This window comes from Ambystoma mexicanum, chromosome 4p (genome assembly GCF_040938575.1).
Source record: "Ambystoma mexicanum isolate Mex_15411 chromosome 4p, UKY_AmexF1_1, whole genome shotgun sequence".
NCBI classification, from domain to species: Eukaryota; Metazoa; Chordata; class Amphibia; order Caudata; family Ambystomatidae; genus Ambystoma; species Ambystoma mexicanum.
The window spans coordinates 1,252,791,492-1,252,809,782 of NC_090927.1; the positions used below are offsets into that span (position 1 = coordinate 1,252,791,492).

Below are 18,291 nucleotides of genomic sequence, written 5' to 3' on the forward strand. Positions count from 1 at the left end.
AATTATATAACCCAGGGCACTTTTTGCTGTCCCGCTGTGCCAGGTATAATTACCTGGGTTGTCGCTTAAGGTTCTGCCATTGATCATCTCCATTTCCCAATCATTAAAGAAGCTCAGCCAATCTGCACCGATTGGGTCTGTAACATTATGTTCCATATTATTTGTTGGATACAGAAATGGATTGGTAGATGTGCCAACTGTGCCTATCATATCGCAGTTAAAATCTCCAGCGATAATTACTGATTTGTTAGTCGGGTCCATCACCCAGGCCGCTAACAACTCATGTATTGCTTCTTGAAGGGATTCGGCCTCATTACCGCCGGGTGGACTATACAGATTGATAATGAGCATATTTTCTCTGACTCCATCGCTTATGCTCTCCATTTCCACTGCTATCTTTTTATCGCTGGATAATGTCTCCAGCTGTCTTGATTTAATAGTATTCCTAATGCCTGTGATCAGGCCTCCATAGGGTCTCCCTCTCTTTCCCTTCATCGCCAACGACTGGTAAATTGTATACCCATTGAGTATTAAGGATGACCTCAGCCAGGTCTCTTGTAGGCATATACAGACATTTTCAGTTAAAAACTGGAGAGATCCCGCAGAGGAAAACAGATGCTTAAACCCTCTGCAATTCCATGAAACCATTGAGGGGGTTCAGTCTGGATTCACCACCTTCGGTAGCGCTGATGCTAGCCAGGTTAGCACATTCTGGATATCGGCTATCTTGACCTGGTCCCTTTTCAAATTAGGCGGAGCTTCGGTTGTTTCTTTTCCTACTGAGGGAACTTTACGTGGCCATTTAGGATCTTCCTGGTCGGGATCAGGATCCACTTCGATATCAACAACTCGAAGGCTTTCTTTATGATTGCGTATCATTTGGGCGGAGGAAATAAACTTACAATGGATGGCAGAGATGTTAGCGTTAGCGACTTGTAGAGGCTCAATAAATTCGAAATCGTCCGATCTTAGTACCCGTAATTGAGGGACTGCATGGAATCTGGTCATTAGCTCAGTTCTAGTAAGCCAACTACACTCGCTTTGCTGATATAGATTTTTAATGAGACATATCCTGTTCTCATTCGGAAGTGCCTCCTTATCCTTGGGATTCCCCACAGGTTCCGTTCTACTTAAATCTCTGTCAGCTACTGTGTTACATTTGCCGCCGATTGCATGGATCTCCTCAGGTTCCTCAGGAAGAGCAATGTTCACGGATGCTGTTATAGATCCATCTTGTATTTCATAATCCCCTTCATTATCAGACACTACCCAGCTCGTTAGATAACCTGCTTGCTTATCCTTACGTCTGCACCCGCCTGCCGTTGATTTCCTCAATTTTTTTATTGTTCTTCCCTGATGGCTCGATATCCAATACCGGCGGTGACACCTCGCAGGTTTTCTTCCTCATTACCGCTCTTTTAGCTAGTCTCCGCTGCTTATGCGATACAAATGCTTCGGGTGTGTTGGCTGTATTAGGGTACGTTACTGGATTCTCCACAATCTCGACTGCCTCTTGAGTTGGAACCATACTCTCCTTTGGGGCTCTCGCAGTGGTTGTTATTGCGACAGGGTTTTGCAAAAGCAAACTTAATGAAGTTTCCAGAATACGTCCACACATTTTGAGCAGGATCTTAAGGGCAAACTGTACTGAGGCAATCGACGATTGTAGCTCGGCCAGATCTGCGGGGCTGGAAGATGCTGTATTTGTTACATCAGCCTCTCTTGCTTCCAACTCAGAGTCATTGTGAATATTTAGGTTTGGCGTTGTTGACAGTCTCACAGAGCCAGTTCTCAGGGGTAGAATACCTTCCTCTATTTGATCACTCGATGTCGGTTGCCCTACTTTGGCCACCGCAGGAGTCATAGATCTTTGCATAGAAAGGCAGAGTTCCAATAGAGAATTATTGTCAATGTCTCCATAGCTCTCATGATCCTGCATGTCAATGTTGTTCACCTCCGCCTCATCCATGGTGGTGGAATTATTTTCCGGGTGCGGTTTCGCTGTGAAGAAATCCGTTATTGCTCCTTTGGTTGCAGGTGCTGACTTTGTTTGCTTATCTTTACCCATCGCCCGGTCGTCGCCCAATGGGCTGCTCCTTGTATTCCGCTGTCGCAGATTGTAATGTGCCTGGGCCTTCTTACGAGAAGGCATGTGATTATTTTACTCTGAAGCGTTTGCGATGTAAAACTGAGTTATCTGATTTGCTCCTCCGTGTACTCAGTAGTATAAGCTTAACAATATCTTCAGCTCCACAGTAAGTCACGCTTGTCTTTAAGAGCTTACTTTGTCAAAGTTCAGGCCCACGATTTATCTATATACCCCAGTGGCACCCAGCTGTAAAAGTGGGGGTTATGTTTGATCAGTAGACACCAACTCAGCGCTATGCTCGTTAGTTGTGCTCTGCTGGGTATCAGTTGCTAAAAGTGCCCCCACCAGTGGCTTTCTCCACCTCACTTAGACAGGTAGATGCTACAGCTAAGCAGGCAAATGCCACTGTGCCTGCAGACTACCTTGAGCCAGGGTATGTTGGTGCCACAACCGCCCACTGCTTTGCCGGCTCCCGTTCGAAGCCAAGCTCCACTTCCGAGCCGCGGACGCCCCAGCACCTATTCACCGCGGGGCCGCGGCACCACGGTTCCTTGGGCCCTCGGCACCCAGCTCGCCCCAGGGACCGTACAGGAAGGAGCCGCCTCAGAACCGGGAGCCAAACCGGCTAAGTGGGCTCGCGCAACAGTACCTGCGTGAGTAGGGTTCAGGCCTGGGTCGCATGCCCACCCCGGGACCAACGCCGGGCTCCTTCACTCGTCTCCAGCCGTCCCGTCACTCTCCGCTCGATCTCCCGGCAACCAGCAGCGATACCGGCAATGCGGGCGCAGAGCCGCGTCACACCAGCTGCGACGCACAGTCACACAGACCGCGCGACACGCAACGCAATCAGCACCAAGCCGTCAAGCCGCACCTCTCTCACACTGAGCACTAATCATGTTCCACTGAGGCCGCTTCCGACAGCACACAGCTTATCCTACTACTGAGTACACGGAGGAGCAAATCAGATAACTCAGTTTTACATCAATTATAGTCTGCACCACCACAGCTTGACCCTATCCCAAAATTCACACATACAAATCCTATGCCCCAATACTGGGCCACAAAAGAGGCAACAGCACAGCATCCGAAGCACAAATGGCAATCACTTAAGTGTTATAAGTTGTAGAGCAATGTAAGCAGATGTAACCGTGATGAAGCATACAACTAGCCATGCTGACTAACCTACATATCAATAAATAATGCAGAGGCAATCCAAATCTCAGACTGTGCCAATTCTAACACCTAAATTCAGAAGACCCCTCTGTGTTCAGGACGTGGGCTATGGTGATCACTGTTGGTGGGATGTGCATTGGATCTCCCTTTTTGGAAATGGAGATGAAACCTGCCCTCTCGTGCATTAACTGGATGAGGGAGGTAAGACTATTAAATGGAACAATGATAGTGAGCATAGGTTTATGAAACTCGCCCAGGTGAAACTGGAGAGCTTTGGCATGCAAATACATCAGAAAGAAGCACTGGGGGATGGCTCCGTTGAACCATATAATTTAGTAATGAATTGTCGGAAAGGAATACCCATTCGCAAAAACATTTGTCAATCTAACCACATGCATGTATATGATAATAGAATATTGGAATCAGGGGAGTTGCTAGGTCTGGAAAAGACCCGGGGCTATGCTGGTGTCGAAACTGTTGGGACTGGGGGCTAGCTAGTCTTTTAGCTGTAGCTCCTGAGATTCTATCCGGGGCTACAACCAAAAGATCAGGGGCTATAGCCCCTTTAGCCACCCCCCCCCAGCAACGCCCCTGATTGGAATCCAAGAGGCTTAAGCGGGAACAAGAATCCACACTGAAGAAGATGGTCTTACCTATGGTAGACTATAAGGTTGCAAGGAAAAAGATCTGCCAGAAACACAGGAATTTGGTCAAATCACTTGAAGCTGAGGTCCACCTGAGGGATAATCAGTCTATGCTGAATGCTATTTGAAAAGGTAATGAGGGGAAATTCTGGGATGTGGTCAACCAGAAGATTGGAAATAGACGTGTCCTGAAGGATGACCCTATTTTGGAGTCGTATTGGGTGGACTGCTATACAAATAAATATGCACATAAGGCTCAGTTCAGTGATTTGACAGATCCTACCATAGGACCCATACGTGAGGGAGTCTGTCCATGGGTGGATGAGGATATAGTGTGGGCCATCGAGAAATTAGAACCTTCTCGGACTGCTTGCCCAGATAGAATTCCTCCTGTTGCGCTAAAAAAAAGATCCTCAACTTTTGGCTGGGTTATTGAAGCCTTAGTTTGGGTATATTTTTAAGAAGCATGCAATTCCCTGTATTTCGACTGAATCCATAACGATACCAATCTTTAAAAAGAGTGATGCATGTGTTCCTAACAACTATAGACCAATATCCATGACTGATGCGACGAGTAAGGTATTTGTGCTTTTGGTATTTAGACATCTAAATCAATGTCTGAAACACACACAGACGCCCTCTCCAAATTCCAGTTTGGGTTCAGAACAGATATAGGTACCACTCTTAATGCGACTCTCCGTGCTCACCTACAATATGGTCCCAAATGCAAAAACAAGGGTAATATATACTTTGTTGGACATGACAAGTGCATTCAATTGTGTGGTAAGCTCTATCCTGTGGGCAAAACTACTAAAGTTGAATGTACCGTTGAAATTGGTACAGCTGGTGGCACTATTGCACAGAAATACCATGGTACAGATACGTCTAACTAGTGAGGGTGCACAGTCTAGAAAAATAACAAAAATAGGATTAACACATGCCTGTATTCTAGATCTGATCTTATTCTATCTGTATGTTAATGATGTGGAACTATTGTGGAATGCGTTTCCTACTTTTGCAACCAGTTTGGGCCATTTGGGAATACACAGCAGGCATTTGCAGACAATTTAATATTTTTTGATAGAACGGCTTGGGGTATGCAAGAAACATTTAATTTGTTTGATCAATATGCAAGGGCAAACAACCTACACCCAAATGGATCCAAATCAAACAGCTATTTTTACTAATTCACCTAGGCCAAAGATCATGAGTTGGACATTGAGCAATGAACGACTAGAACGAGTACCTGCCATAAAATATTTGGGATATAATCTTTCAAACAGAGCATCAAGGGAGATGTGAAAGAAGACACTAGAGGGAAAACTATGCCCATTGTTCTCACAAATGAAATATCTTTTTAATTGTGCCTATAAATTCTCAATTCTGCCTTATATCAAATTGTATACTATGAAGATTGAGCCGGTTCTTCTGTATGGCATAGACATATGTCTGATAGATTTGGGTACTCTGTTAGATACCATAAAGGGGAAACTCTGGAAAGAGGTGCTTGGTCTTCCATTGAGTATTCCTAACAATCATTTGTCATGAACAATGCATGGTATCTCTCGTAACTTGTTTTTTATGGCGACAATTGATAAACTATGATAAGATTATCTCACCAATGGTAAATTCTATATATTGGGATATGAATATAATTATGAGAGAGGAAACTCTACAATCGGCCAAATATTTTAAAGAAAATACGTTTGATCTTCTGACAGCAATTAGAGCGTTTAAGGAGCTCATGGTGGCAACAGTAAAGATCGATACAAGTGATCACAGTTCAAGGGTGTTCATTGAACAATGAATGCAGGGTGGAAAAACGCCTAACATAAACCTAAATTTAAGATGGGAGCAAGCGTCGACCATCAAATGAAAAATAAGGCAGTCCTAGTGGCGTTGAGTCAAATAAAAGGGTCTATACTAAAAAATGATTGCCAACCAATTACAGAAAGAGTGTGGGATAGAGTTTCAATAAAGAAAGAAGTGTTCTCAAATCACAAGTCAGGATGGCTTTTAGCCAGGGGTCTCCCTTACCCACGTTTTGAGCACGGGACAAAGTGGATCTCCTGAGCACAGCACACGCTCGAGCTTGCCCAGCACGCACCAACAGTTCCGTATCAGCTATCAGGTTCTTAGATGGCCAAGTCTCTTTCCACAAAAGTCTTTTGCCTTCGAGGCCTGATGTGTCCAACAAACAATAAGTTCTGCTTCACGTAAACCTTGGGTGATGGCTTCATCCATGGGTCTCCCTCTTCCGGGCTTAGACCCTTCACAAAATCATTAAGCAAATCGATTAAACAGTTCCTTTTCAATGCATTCTGTATGACAACTTTCCACCCCGGATCTCCCTCTTTTGGGCTCGGACCCCTTTTAGACGTTCGCCTAACTCGTCAAGGCTCACTGTGACTTTTCTTACTTTCACAAATCCTAATGTCTTTTTAAACAGTTCTTCAGGCTTTTCCCCTTTTTGTCGGCTTCCCTCTGCTGGGTTCACTCTTGGTAACTTTACAACACGCTTTTCATAGGGACTTGGGATTCATTTCCCTTAGCTTCTCAATCATCTGTTGGTCAAAGACTTTCAGCGATACAGAGGATTTTACAAAACCCCTGTATGACCACTTTGACCTCTTGCCTCTTCCCAAGGGCTTCTGGTTATGGTAGCTTTTACCATCGGGTAATTGCCCAGAATGTCCTGCCCGATTACCCACATGGTGCCAGACTCCTTTGTTGCTGGTTTTCCCCCTCTCTCGTCAATTGGATCTTTAAGCTTCTGAAAAGTTCAAATTAGCCGTTGGTTATTTATCGTTCAACACATTTCGGTTTCTTATCGGCTCGTCCCTCGACGCACCGGCTGTGATGAACTGCTTGGCTTTCTTCTCCTTCGAGTCAAGGTTGGTACCATAGAGACATGCGTCTCTCCCCGACTTAGTTATCAGCAGAGGAGGGTCTCATGTACTGTATACATCTGCTGCAACACACGCTGCCTATTTTTAGTAGACTTATAATTCCCTCTGCGGAGGCTTCACGGGCCTTGTTCGGAAAGGGCAAGATCACTTCTCTCCTTGTTACCCCTCTCAGTCTGCGCCGTCTTTCTGCTCTTGAACTGCAGTGCCGAGTTAGCTCTCACACCATGCATTCTGCCTTGCTCGTCCTGTGCTCTTGTGCTCCACCTTTTATCCCTGTGGGGAAGAGAAAGGGCCATCAGGTGCGTGTGATTCTGGTCATTTGCCTGACTTTGCCTGACCCTTGTATTGGGACATGTCAGGCTCTGGTGTTCGTCCGTTGTCTTTTGTGTTGTGCGAAAGCGTTTGTGTGGGAAGGGCCGGGGGACAGTGTTTTTGAATATCCTATGTGGTAGGATGGGGAAAAGGTGTTGAAAGGAGATACACCGTCTCACTCATCGGTGTCCCACTCCCACAGGACCCCCATCCAGGTGGCCCTGCCACACTGGTCCACCCCCAAGAACTGGATCCAATAGCAATGGCTGTATCCTGTCCACCTGGATGACAGATCCCCCGGGGACTAGCTAGGGAGGCACCTTCAGGTTTCTCACAAGCATCAAAAGAAGAATTTGTGCACTGTCAAGGAAGTGCAAAGCGGAAACTTTTTAACTAGGATTGGTCGATTACAATTGATAAGATCAGCACCTATTCCACGTATGTTGAGTATGCTAGCTTTCGCCATAAAAAGGCACTCACTTCCAATGTATCTGAAATGATGCCCATGTAATAAGGTGCGGGCTCTATGCATTAAACCAGATCCACACGGGGGTAAGAATTAAACATTGGAAATCCAACAAGACACTAGGCACTTTTAAATGCAGATTTTGCATAACTAACAATACACAAGAAACACTAAGGCACTGGGTCACCACCTGCCTGTACTTTAACCTATCGAGACTATGATTTTTTAAAGCTCCTATTGAAGATGGATCTGAGTATGCAATTAAGTTATTCTGGTCAAGACTAACGTGGGGTGAAAACTTGTCACTAATAATTGCACTGGATAACTTTCTTAATGCAATCTTGGATCAATTGGTGTGAAAATGGTAGTAATAAGATGAATGAGACTGTTTTTATGAGGGAGAAATCTATGTTAGGTTGATTTTAGGAATGTTTTTGTATTAACGCTCGGGAATGTATAGTGGAATTACTGTCGTAAACATCTAGTGTGTTTTATATTTTGATACATTTTACTTCTGCGTATATTGTAAAGGTTTACTTGAAACCAAAAACACAATACAAAAAATTCATAAGAGTTGCCACAACTTGTCAAATAGCACCATAAAACAATGGCACAAACACTTTCAAAACCATATATCTTATGATGTATCCTGTGCTAAACTTACAAACTGCATGTGATGCCACAAGATTGCAGTTCTCCATACACTCTATGGTCATAACCTATAAATCAAAATTAAGCTATAGCTAAAAACGATCTAACAAACTGTATCCCTTAAAAAAGAAAAGTATGCAGGCATAACAGAAGGGCCAGGCCCTACACCTAAAACACTTACAGCTGTGTGGCACCACATGCTTATACTAGCAACCTAGGCCCCCACTTGGCTTTTTGATATTCTCCCTTGAAGGCCCTCTGACCGGTATTGACCAAGGGTATGCGGTAGGGCTTCATCATTGCAATCCACCAACTATGTAATAATGGGCCACATTAGGTTTGCAATTGTCTCCAGTCCCTGCAGAAAAACTCTGTACTATTACACAACAGTCTGGTAGCATGATGGCCAAAGCAGGACTCAACAACGGGTCGTCATGTGGGTCCCACTATTTTACAATATCTCAATCCTGCTCAAAATTGCCTCACTCCAAATGTTCTAGACGGACAAGGGAAACAAACCAGTGTAACTCCATTGTGCGCCACATGACAAGGAACTCCAGAAGAGTGTTGTAGCTGAGACTAAGAACACTGTGGAAATAGTAAATTCACTGCTCAGCAAGGCCACTGTCCCTGCTCTCTTGGGACCTCCGATGCAGGAATCTCTGGGGTACCAAACAGATCAAGATTTGGACGAACCACACACAATGCAGAGTACAGATGCTTGCTGCTCATGGGATGTGGTAGGTACCCAGGTCTGCCTCCCAAACCGTGCCGGTGCTGTCCACACTCCCTGCATTGTGGTCGAAGTAGTCCTCCATTGTCTCCCCCACATATTCTTGAAATACCTCGTCTGTCAGTGCCTCCGCCCTCAGTCTCCAAGTGGGTATGGAGGCTCCTCTGTGTGTGTATGCCCAAGTTGCTACTATCTGGGTATGGTCAGATCGCGTTCTTTCCTTAATATGTATCCCGTGAATTCCCTGAGGGTTTTCCTGCCCGTAAAATAGATAGTCTATGCAGGTTTGTATGCCGTGTGGGGCAATATAGTGTGTATATCCCCTGGTGTCAACATGTACCTTCCTCCAGACGTCTTCCAATTCCAGCTGATCCAGAGTCTTCTATAAGGTCCTGGCTGGTGGAGCTGGTTTCCCATGCTTGGAGTCGGATCTATCCACCTGCAGGTTCAGCGTGCAGTTGAAATCTCCTGCCCATATGAAAGACGCTCCTCTGTAAAGGGCTATCCGGGGGGCGGTTAACCTGAAGAACTCTGTTGCATCGTGGTTGGGGGCATACGTATTGACCAGACACCCCTCTCTATTCTCCAACATACTTTGCAAAATCACCATTCTGTCTTCCTTATCCCTCTCCTGTAACATTATTCGGAAGGGGACTTCCAGAGCTATCCATGTTAGAACTCCCCTGGCGTAGTTAGAGTACGTTGAGCTGTACATTTGACCTCCCCATTTCTTAGCCACCTTGGTCTGCTTTTCCGCTGTTAAATGCGTTTCCTGTAGCATAGTAATTTGCACTTTTGTTCTATTCAGCCAGGCCTAGACCCTTAGTCTCTTAACATAGGCATTGAGCCCCCTGACATTCTAGGTGGCTATGACAGTTGTATCCTAGTCCATGTGGTTGCATTATTCCGTGGCCCGTCCGTTCCCATAAGTCTGCTTGTCGGCATTTGTCCGCTGGTGGATATTTTTTCGTCTCATCCTCTTCTGGTGTACACATCCGTTTGCCTCCTGGCTTGCTTAGTGTTCATGACGTCGGAACAAACTTCCCACGGCAGTCTGAGTCTCTGTCCCCTAGGTGCGTTCCCATCATTGTTAGTATTCCTGGGTCCCCCTTGCGGGATTCCCTGTTGGTTGGTCCATCCATGCCTAGGCCTCCTGTTTCAAAGAAATTACAATTTGCCCGCTCGTATCACCTTTAGTTTTGCTGGATATAGCAGCATATAGCGTATCCCTGCTGCTTTGAGGCGATCCTTAGTGGGGTCATAGCGTGCTCGCTGTCTCTGCACCAGGATGGTATAATCCGGATAGATCGCTATTCTGGAGGAGTTTCTGGTTATTGTCCCCCCTTCTCTAGAAAATTTCAGTATTTTCTCACAGTCTTTCAAGTTCATGATCTTTGCAATCATTGATCTCGGGGGGGGGGGGGGGCTCCAGGTTGGGGTCTTCTGACCCGAGTTCTGTGGGCTCTTTGCACTACAAAGCCTTGGGATAGTACCCCTGCCCCGATCTCTTGGAGCAGGAGGTTCTCTATGTAGTTCATTGGGTCCTGGCCGCCTTCTCTCTCCAGTAGTCCGACAATCTGGATATTATTCCTTCGAGCCCTTCCCTCTACGTCCTCTGCCCTTTGTTCTAGGATCTTGACTCTTCTGAGCACATCGGTCATTTGGGTCTGAGCAGCTGCGACATCAGTGGTGTTCTGCTGCACCTGTTGTTCCGTCGTGCCCACGCGGTCTGCCAGGGTCCGTACGTCCTGTCGGAGGAGGCCCATGTCCACCATCACTGTATCCATTTTATTTTCTAGGGACGTCTTCAAGGCTGCTTTAGCTGTGTCAACCTTATTTTCCATAGACGTCTTCAGAGCAATTATCGCCCCCAGTATCGAATTCTCTCCTTCCTGGTAAGCTGTGCTGAATGAAGCCATGTTTGCCTCCGATGGAGTAGGTTGGCTCTTGTCTGGCCTCCTCGCGAAAGGCTCTATGCTGGTTTGCTTGCCCTTGCTGTTTTTAGATTTGCCTGACATTCCTTGTCTTGAGCAGGTGCTGTCTCTCCCTGTCTGGCAATCTTCTTCCGCCGTAGTTCCACCCTGAGCAGCTTCCTGTGGTATGCGTCCTCTGCTCTCTGTGGCATGGCTCCTCGAGTAGGCTGTGCTCTTTCCCGCCTGCTAATCACCACCAGCCTCGTTTGTCTTTGCTGCACCAGCTGTGCCACGTGGTTCCAGCCAGGGCTTGTATTCTTTGTTGTCCAGCTTCCTCAGAGAACGTTTACATGTCTTCTTGTCCACGGGCGGCCCACTGTTGGGTTGCCTTATACAGCTGCAGCCGCTGCCGCTTTCTTGCGCTGTAGCGGCCAGGTCTTTATTGTTGGTCTCGACTGTTGGTAAAGGGTAGAGGCGGCATGTTGCCCTCGATCACCTTGAGCGTGCCTCCTTCCTGGCCATATACTTCCCTCTGTCACAAACCCGAATGCGCAGCCTTGACACCTGGGATCAGACGTCAGGCTGTGATCTAAGTTTGCCTGTGTTGTTCCTTAGTTCCACAAGTGGGTTGGGTTCTCCCACGTCTCCTGGTCAAACCTACTATGTCCTCTGCGGTGAGTCGTCTTGTGTTTAGGTGTTTCCATTGGCGCAGTTCTCAGTGAGGACACAAACTGCACCCAGTGCTTGATGCAGTGCCTTCACGGTCCTTGTACTAGGGCTGTCGATGCACGTTAGCCTCTTGCACCTGAGCGGACCGCTTTGAAAGCTGAGTCTCAGTTGTAAGTGGAGCAGCTGTCTACCACTCCTCGCACCTATCCCCCACACCTGAAGGGAGCTGCCCTGTCTCGCAGATAAGGGGCTCTCAGTGTATTTCAAGCTCTGTTGTATGCTTTCCGTTCCCGTAGGCTGTCCGCAACGCAATCAGGCAGGCCTCCTTCCACTGCCTTTATTCCCTCCTGCGTTGGGGGTTTAGTGTCAATTGTAAGGTGGAGTAGCTGTCTGTTGCTCCCTGCAGCTATTCCCCTCACCTGAAAGGAGCTGCTCTGTCTTGCAGATAAAGGGCTCTCGGGGCAGCTCCAGGTCCTGTCTCATGCAGCTCATTCCTATAGGCAGTCTGCATCGTGACCAAGCCGGTCTCGTCCTCTGCCTGTATTCCGTCCTCGGCCTGGACTCATGTGCTGGCCGGCCAGCACCGACTGGGCGTTCCTGCAGAGTGCCAGGGACGCTCTGGTCCCCTCTCGGGCTATCCAGTCTCTACCTTCCAGTACAATTGCACCGTGGTGCGACTTGTTTGCTTCCGATGTGAAGCCTCGTCTCCCCAGAGAGGCTTCCTGACGTTATGTGATGTGTAGCGTGCTGGCTCCTCCTCCTTGGACAGTGTGCCTTGGAAGCTGCGGCCGCCATTTAAGTTAATGGTGTGCCGTGCCCAACACTGCGCTACGCCTCGCACCAGTATTAGATGAGGTGGACCCTAGAGGAAACCGGCATCTCCCCAGCTCAGAATGCCGGTCTTAGGTTAGTAACATTGTCTCTGCTTATAATTGCCTTTGTAGTGGAAGCCTTTTATTCCGCCCATGCAGTATTGTATGGCTCTCTGTTCCTGCAGGTCTTCTCACGTTTCGGTGGACCACATTGGATACCAAGTAACTTTGTTCAGTTATTAGATAATGTGTGCCGAGGGCGGACTCTGGGGGGAACTGACTTTACAGTGAACTTTTCATCCGCCGGCTTGAGGCTTGCAACTTTGTTACCTTGTTGCTGCTTTCGCTCCCAAAGGCAGACCATACTGGGGACTGTCTGCCTGCTGGTTAAGAATACTGCTGCTTTTATTTTTGTCCACGTTGTCGGTCCACTTAGGGCGGACCTCGGAGGGAATCGGTTCCGGGTCTGTTCGTCTCATTCAGGCCAGGCTCCTGCCACACTACGGAGGCCTTCCTTGCAGATGGGGCCCGTCCCTGCGGGCTGACCCGCGATGAACCCCATCGGCTCTCCTTTGATGTTGCGCTGCTCCAGCCCGGCGCTCGCGCTTCAGCGCTTCGCTTCTACACCCTACGTCATTTCCGTTCAGGCTGGACCCCCCGGAAGAGCCAGGCTCGGTGCTCACTGCACTCTGTTTAAGTAACGGCTTCATTTACTAGTGCACTGCTGCTTGCTGTTCTTTGTGTTCTGTCTCCATCGCCATTTTGCCTCCTCATTTCCAGCGGGGTCTCAGGAACTTTGCGGCCTCGTTCTTGGCTTTGTTGCAACCGATCTGCAATAGGCCTGCGTTCAGTTGTGCCGGCTTAGTTCCGACATCCAATTTTATGTTATTCATGGGCCCGTGTCAGCTTTGTCCATATTTCCAGGCTAGGATCTTTGCGGATCGCCGGGAGCTCCTCAAGAAGACGTCCTCACAGCATGGCCACCTAGCCACGCCCTGTCTTTATGTATTTGTTATGATTATTAACTGATATATATATTAGGAAAACAGTTGATGGCCCCTGGACTGCGCTCTGCTTCATTGTTGAGCTGGTGCTATTGGGCTAGAGCGGGCTAGGCTCTAAAGATTCAAAAGAATGTCAATGAAAGATGCAGGATGGCAGATACACAGTACCTCCAATTTAAGCCAAAACTTTGCCCAAGCACTCACGACCAATTACTGAGTTTAATAAAATATATTGTTCCTTTATTAATCACAAGTAGTGCAAATATTCAGTAAAAAGTATACATGACAGTACCTGGTCAGACCAGGCATGAAGCAGCACTCACCCCAACGGGTGCAAAAGACGCCACGCGTTCCGCTCGATTCGCGAGCTTCCTCAGGCTTGTAGTTGTTCCCAACTAATGTTTTCTCGTTTATAAATAGCCTCGCAGGCCGTGTGGCATAAAACAAAGAAGAAAGATTCAGACACATAAATTGCCTCCATTCCATTAGAAAAAGATCTAGCTGCCTTATTCTGTATAGATGAATTGTTCTCTAATCCCAATTCTGTGAATACACACACACAGAGGCAATGGATGACAATATGTTGGCTGAACAATATGGTATCAACACCAACATGAGCTGTTTCAGAAAATTCAAGCCAAAATCAACCTTCTGTCCCAACATTGAATGTAGCCCCATCGATACACCTGAAGTGCCCCATCGATATTTTTGAAAAATTGGTGATGAGAGATCTTAAAGGCCCATCAAGTTCCATCAACATGGGATCTAAAAACCTAATTTCCACACAAATATGTGCGCTGGATACACTGAAAAAAGATCACAACATAGTCATTCGACCCTCAGATAAGGGAGGGAGTATGGTCGTCATGGACAGCACCAGCTACCTTAAAGAAGCCAAAAGACAACTTGACGACACATCATGTTATGAACCAGCAGACAAATCGATCTTAGGAATCACCAACAACGAATATTATGAACTATGTTCCATTGGTGTGAAGAAGATTTGTTAAATGAAGAAGAATATCACTTTTTAAAGAATGCTCACCCCATTACCCCGTTGATCTACTTCAATCCAAAGATTCACAAGACTCTAATAGTTCCTCCAGGACGTCCGATTGTATCTTCAATAGGCAGTCTGTTGAAAAATACTTCTACATTTTTGGATAATTTCCTCCAGCCATTTGTGTTAAGCCTAAACTCATACATTCGAGATACATCAGACCTCCTACTGAAACTGAATGAAGTCATCTGCGAGCCTAATTATTTTCTGGTCTCCCTAGACGTGGTGTCCCTGTACACGTCCATACAGTACCAACATGGATTGAATGCATGCCATCACTTTCTAGAGAGCAGATCAGTGAGCTATCGTCAGCACAATAAAATGTTGTTAGAAATGCTGAAATTCTGCCTAGAACACAATTTTTTTCTGTACAATGATGTAATATACAGACAAACCCAGAGCACAGCAATGGGGTCTTGCATGGCACCCACCTACGCTAACCTCTATATGGGATGGTGGGAAACGACAGTAGCATGGAGTGAGGAGCTGGAAGCATTTACTAAACATATAGTAATGGGGCATCAATTTATTGATAACCTGTTTCTAATATGGGATGGAATGGAGAAAGAATTAGAGAAGTACATTACCATTTTAAATTCTAATGCATTAAATCTAAAGTTAACTAGTACCATTAGCAAACAAGCATTGGTATTCTTGGATGTTTCGCTATGCATCAATCAAAATTAATTAACCACTACCTTGTATAGAAAAGAAACTAGCTCTAACTCCACTCTCCATGCTCGCAGCCACCACCCTACAGCTCTCAAAAAATCTGTACCCTATGAAGAATTCCTTAGGGCAAAAAGAGTGAGTAGCAAAGAGGCAGACTTTCAAAAAGAAGCGAAAAATATTGGAAACAGATTTGTTGACAGAGGATATTTGAAAAGTACAGTGACAGAATGCTTCAATAAGGCTGATAATATGGGATGGAACGGAGAAAGAATTAGAGAAGTACATTACCATTTTAAATTCTAATGCATTAAATCTAAAGTTAACTAGTACCATTAGCAAACAAGCATTGGTATTCTTGGATGTTTCGCTATGCATCAATCAAAATTAATTAACCACTACCTTGTATAGAAAAGAAACTAGCTCTAACTCCACTCTCCATGCTCGCAGCCACCACCCTACAGCTCTCAAAAAATCTGTACCCTATGAAGAATTCCTTAGGGCAAAAAGAGTGAGTAGCAAAGAGGCAGACTTTCAAAAAGAAGCGAAAAATATTGGAAACAGATTTGTTGACAGAGGATATTTGAAAAGTACAGTGACAGAATGCTTCAATAAGGCTGATAAACTATCTAGGAGAGATCTGTTTAAATCGAATCCTAAACCAAAAAACGAAACGATAAGATTCATAACAGGCTATAACTAGCAAGTCAAACATATCAGAGTGATTATGCAGAGAGATTGGAATATATTAACAGACAGAGATGTATGCAAAGTATTGGAGTAGAAACCTAGTGTGACTTTTCGCAAAGGTCCAACATTGAAAAATATTTTGGCACCAAGCACTGTGATAACCAACGTGACATCACCTAGTTGGTTTCCAGACAATCGTGAACTTGTGTGTTTCAAGAAATGTGGCAAATGTAAGATGTGCAAACACATCTCTAAAGACTCTCCAATTAGTGCCAATGGTATACATTGGAAATATAAGCAGAAAATAACATGTCTTACCAAGTTTGTAGTTTATGCAATTACATGCAGTTGTGGGTTATACTACATAGGATCCACCATAGGTCCACTCAAACTGCGTATTCTGCAACACTACAGAGCTATTAAGAATGGAGACCAGACATACCCACTGGCGGTACACTTTGGTGAGAAGCACAACATGAATGTATCAGAAATTAGTTTTGTGGGTTCAGCACATATACCACTACACAAAAGGCTGGGAAACAGAACTTAAGTTACACCAACTAGAAGCTAAGCTCATTTGTAAATTTGACACCCTAAAACCCATTGGCTTGAATGTGGATTCAGAGCTATATGTCTTTTTATATGACTAATTATGTACCACATAAGTCATCTCCCTTCTCTTTCTGATTTGTTGACTCTTAGCCTCTGCCATTGAAGTCATCTGTACCATTTGCACACTTTAAATCTGAGAAAAAAATGTCTGTTATCATGATGTATTAGATGCCAAGTGTCTTCAAGACAATTCCGGATGTATATGCTAAATGTATATACCTTTTAGAGCAACTTTATGCTAGCTTACAAATGCACTGATTTTGTATACATACATTTTATAATCTCGTTTTTATGTATTGTTCTATATATTACATACATGTATCATCTTGCACTTTAAGAATGAACTAACCAACTGTGACACTTCACATGTTAGGTTAGTCGTTCATTGGAACCTATTGCCTATAGAATTGATGATCCAGGATCATGTTGCCTAGTTTTAGTGAGCCTGTCGCACAGTGTTGGGAGACATTCAGGACACTTGTCCAAAGAGGCCATTCAAATGCTGCATTAGCACTTTATATACGCACTGAGATTGTGATCATCGTTAGCACTTTATATACGCACTGAGATTGTGATTATATCATTAGTACTGTATTATCCCACAAGGGACGATATGCATTTGCACTTTTTCTCCCAAGATGCATTTGCACTTTTTGGTGAGCTGGGGACTAGCAGGCCCATAATGCACTGCGCATAGCCCTATGGTATATGGAGATATATGTCACGTAGCAGTGGGATCCTTTTCTCCCTCTCTACACATTGTGCAGGAGGACAGTGCTGAAATTGAGCTGTGGCAGCTGCAGCCGTTTTTGTGCACTCACTCCATCATGCGGATTGTTTGCCTCACCGTAGAGAATTTTTCTCTCAAGGTGAGGTAACAAATATTATAATTGCGCACTGGCGTGAAATCGCGTTATGATGTTGGTATACCTTATAGTCGCACAGGCTTGTGGTTTGGACTCCTTTCATACTTGCTGCTTGCACGTAATAGCCAATTACTCAGTTGATTTTTGAGTATTTGAATTCTATAACAAATACACCCATGTTCCATTCAATAATGGACATTTCAAGATGGCGGATTTACCACCACATTGAACCATAGAGTCAGTTTCCAGTTAATTTTATCTGGCGATCACGTGATGCGTGAATGGCAGCTGGGAGGAGCCCACCACACGGCCTGCGAGGCTATTTATAAACGAGAAAACATTAGTTGGGAACAACTACAAGCCTGAGGAAGCTCGCGAATCGAGCGGAACGCGTGGCGTTTTTTCCACCTGTTGGGGTGAGTGCTGCTTCATGCGTGGTCTGGCCAGGTACTGTATGCTTTTTACAGAATATTTGCACTACTTGTGATTAATAAAGGAACAATATATATTTTTTAAACTCAGTAATTGGTCGTGAGTGCTTGGGGAATGTTTTGGCTTAAGTTGGAGGTACTGTGTATCTGCCATCCTTCATCTTTCCTTGACATTCTTTTGAATATATGTTTCAACACAAATCTTTTAAACTAAAAAGAACTCAACCAAAAAAGTGATGGGTGTAATTATTTGAATGATTCTGAACCACTGGCATGCTCTAGGCAGCCTTCCACACTACTGTTTTTTAGCCCGTCTGTGCCATTACAAAAGGGGTCCAGCCATATGCAAATCAGTCAGGTACTGCCATCAATGGTATCAGCCATGCCCAAAATGTTAGGCCAGGTCCCCTCTGCATGGAAACACAAGCAACCCCAGACATGTTTCGGCCTTGCTTTGGGATGCTTGTGGTCTCGTGCAGAAGGGAAGCGACCAAGCAGTTTGCGCTGGACTACCCCTTATAGGGTGGGACCAAGCATGGTTTGTATAGGGTCTTTCACCTTTTGGCTTGGTAGGTGAAAAACGATGGT

The 18,291-nt window shown here is 45.4% G+C and overlaps 1 protein-coding gene across 1 annotated transcript in view; it reads right to left on the minus strand.

Moving 5' to 3' along the window:
* The window catches only part of PSEN2 (presenilin 2), a 609,714-nt gene that overhangs the window by 49,998 nt on the left and 541,425 nt on the right, over window positions 1-18,291 (minus strand). The gene's annotated exons all lie outside the window — the stretch shown is intronic.